This window comes from Pempheris klunzingeri, chromosome 6 (assembly GCF_042242105.1).
Source record: "Pempheris klunzingeri isolate RE-2024b chromosome 6, fPemKlu1.hap1, whole genome shotgun sequence".
In the NCBI taxonomy this organism is placed as follows: Eukaryota; Metazoa; Chordata; class Actinopteri; order Acropomatiformes; family Pempheridae; genus Pempheris; species Pempheris klunzingeri.
This window is the reverse complement of record NC_092017.1, coordinates 2,015,911-2,019,921: the sequence shown is the minus strand read 5'-3', so window position 1 is coordinate 2,019,921 and position 4,011 is coordinate 2,015,911.

Sequence of the window (4,011 nt, the reverse complement as noted above, 5' to 3'; positions counted from 1 at the left end):
AGGAAAAAGTTGAACCATTTGAGTACAGTGACAAAAGATCAAATAATTAGTGCCATGGTAACTTTCCAGAGTTGTAAAATTCTGTCTCACTGTATTATAAATTACTGTGCATGTTTTAATGATATTAAATTGACTCACTAGCTCCTACTTGAAACAACATGCCCCCACCGGCACAGCCCCATGCTTTGTTTAAATACAGGGATCATTTCTGTCTCTAGATTATTCCCTGATGATTTAAATATATTTTTAGTTTTACCTTATAATCAGATCATTCATTATATCATTCATCATATCATATTCAATTAGCATGCTGAGTTTTGTTCTAACCAATTAGTGATGAATGACATGTCATCCGTCCATCCAGTCTATACTGCTTACCCTCAAGGTTCGCAGGGGGCTGGAGCCAGTCCCAGCTGACATGGAGAGGCGGGGTACACCCCGGACTGTCACAGAGCCATCACATAGTGACAGACAACCATTCAGGCTCACACTCACATCTACGGGCAATTTAGAGTCACCGACCCGCATGTCTTTGGACTGTGGGAGGAGGTCGGAGTACCCAGAGAAGACCCCTGCAGTCACATGGAGAACATACAGACTCCACACAGGCTGAAACCAGAAACCTGCTGGGCAGCACATTTGGAACCCAGAACCTTCTTGCTACCATCGCTAACCAGTGCACCACCATGTTGCCCAATGACATATCAGCCCCGCTGAAATTTTGAGTTGACACAAAAGTCGCAGTGGCGGCTGTCACGTAGGTTGTCGTCATCCACACTCTGTAATCATTTTGGCCATTTTTCTGTCACTATTGTTGGATATAATCACTGTAGGTGGGTAGCTGAAGACAATGCCCCCTTCTTACAAAGCTCTGACTGGTTGTATGTTTCTCCATCCAAGGAAACAGCCCCCAATGAGCCCGACAGCAGACTGCTAACTTAATTGAATGTGCACATCTCTAAATGGCACGTGGATTTTACAGTAAAATTGTGACTTTAAGTTAAATGTAATTGTAATTGTAGTTTCTCATAATGATAAAACCTGAACCTGTCTTACATTACAGCAACATGAAGCACCATATGAACCTCGGGCAGTGTCTCTGTTGAGGTCGCTGTGTCCCTGCTGCCCTGAGTTTTCTCCTCACTGTCTGCATTTCCAAGTACAGCATTAAGAATTCCCTCCAAGTATAGATCAATAGATTTGGGTTTCTTCAAGTCTGCCTGAATACAAAGCTCTCACACCATAATGTACAAGAATGTTGAAGCTACCATCTTGATTTTACAGCAGTAATACATCACAGTGAACATCAAGCTGTGATTGAGTTTAGTTACCATTACCATCACACGCTAATGTTAATCTATCTTAAAAGCCCTGCCAGAAAAAGGCTCTTATGCATCTATTTAAAAAAAAGACCTCCTCAGGACAGTACTTAATTCACAACTCTCCTCGTCATGATGTCATGTTTTTATCCATTTTTACTGTCTGATAGCGAAGCAGCTGAATACAGTGTTTGCAGCTCACACCGTCTTCCCACCAGCACATGAAAGCATTCGATAGATAAAGCAAAGGCCTGGTGTTATTTTATAGTTTTACTGAAAACATGTGGCTCAAGCCTTAAGTTCCAAGTGAAGAAGAACATCTTCAAAATGACGTGCATATATGGTTTCATTTTTAAAATAAAGACTCTCGTAAAACAGTTGGCCACTGTAGTTTTTAGTTAATGGGAGGAAAGACTGTATATGTTGGGGACTATTTTCAGTGGCGGAATAATCCATATTTGATGTGTGCTCATGGTATTGAAGGAACCTGACACCCAGTGCTGCAATGTGCCTACCTGATATGTTTTTAATTGTTGTGGACAACAGTGGAGCTCTGTGTCTCAGAGGAAGGAGGTAGGTCAGTCCAGTACAAGTAAAAGTTCTGCATTCAAAGCCGACAAAGGTAAAAGCATGCAGGTATTCTAGCTAAATGTACTTCCAGCAGTCATGTTGCAGTAAGATGTTCCCCGTCACCACCTGATGATGTATAGAGCAGCAGTATAAAGTGACATAAAATGACTTCATACCAGCAGTGGTGCTAGCACAGCTTACTGGGAAGTCACTACTACCTCTGAAAAATAAGATGATGTAACTATATTGATAGAACTATTTCAAAAAGCATTTTTATGAGGGGCGGCTGTGGCTCAGAGGTAGAGCGGGTCGTCCCTCAATTGGAAGGTCCATGGTTCGACCCCCCAGCTATGAGACAGCATGTGACTTGGGCAAGACACTGAGCTCCAACTGGATGAGAGTAGTCAAAAAGACTAGAAAGGAGCCGTACAGATACAGACCATTTACCGTCTGTTGTCATGTCATATATTGCAGCATGGCCTAAAATGTCAAGAGAGGGTTTGTAAGCCATATTGCTCACATTATGTAATACATTTTGTTCTTGTTAAAGACGGTTTGACATTTTATGAGAATAGAACCTACTTCTCACCTCCGTTTGCCCTGGTTCTGGGACTTTTTTGAAGTCTTTGTCAGCATCTCCTCTTTCTGCATCCCCCTCTATTAAACTCAGCTGAACTGACATACAGGTATCCACCCACTCTCTGCCTGCTCAACAGTTATTGTTTTAGCTCTTATCCAGCAACAACTGCTCTGAAGGCTTTACGCACACAGGAGCGCAAAGCCAGCAAACATTCAGGCTGTGTGGTTTCAAAATGCTGTTAAAATGGTAATTTATCAACTGTATGTGTGTGTATTTAGCAAATGAATGTGTCTGTGTAGGTGTGTGTGAGTCATCAAAGCCGCCCTTCCTCCTCTGGAATATAAACAGCTGCATTAGAGCTAAAGACATATGAGTGTGTGTGTGTGTGTGTGTGTGTTTGTGTGTGTGTGTGTGTGTGTGTGTGTGTGTGTGTGTGTGTTTGCAGGCATGTGCAGGAGCAGACAGCTATGTGTATGGCTACGTGAGTGGGCCTCCATTTTATTATTCATAATATGTGGTCGCTCTGTGTAATCCCTTTGCAGGTTTATAGTGTTTTACTCCATTAACAACCTGCTGTGCAGTTTTATCTTCTGTTGCTTCCATTACTGAACAAAAGGAATAAAATGTGGTTGTTCTGTTGGCCCAGAGGTGGATCAGCAATTTTTAAAGTGCGGGGGTTCTACGGACGTGAGCAGTGCAAGACTCCTCAGCGTTAAGAATTCTAAGCAGTTAAAATTCTTACATGCACACAGTAGTACAGGTAGTGCCAGTGCCAGTAATTGGTTCTAAAACTCTTAATAAACAGTGCAAATCATCCTGATGGGAGTGTGTATTTGATTAGTTTGAAAAAAAAGCTTAGCTTGATGTCTGACAATGGATGTCTATGTGTTTTCAAAAAAGGGTAATCAGTTTGATTGAATCTGAATGGAAAAATGAAAAAGCATGTAGCCCTCTCATTACCATAGCAGAGGTGACTTTGAGCAAGGCATTTATTCCACAAATGGCACAGTGAAGCTGGTCAGTGACCGGCAGAACAGACTGCTGGTCCTGAACGGCGTCTGTGAGCGTGAGCAGCATTCATGCTACACATGCATGTTGGTAAAAAGGGAAGCTGAAATAACTGTAATCCATCCTATATATCCACAGTGTGGTGTTTACAGAGACTCCGCCTTAATCACTTTATAATACTGATGGATGGATCCGTTTTAAAGTCCTGTTTGCTGTCATTCTGTAATGTCAGCGGGGGCTGGTGTACACACATGCAGACAGTGTTGGCTGTGACAGTTAAAAGTTATCCTACAAATTAGAATTCTTTCCTTTTAGATTCTGTAGATCTTTAAATGCTCAGAGTTTAGTAGAGGGGGAGGCAATAAGTAAGATGTTCCTGTTGGTCTTTCTGAAGAAAGCATGTTGTTGCTGTAATCTCAATGAAAAGTGCTCCTGCGTCTTTGTCACACTGTTTTATCTCTAGTGGTCCATTTCAGAATGAGGCCACAATCAGCTTATTTCACAGTCAGTTTGCTAAAAGTCTCATTCTGAACT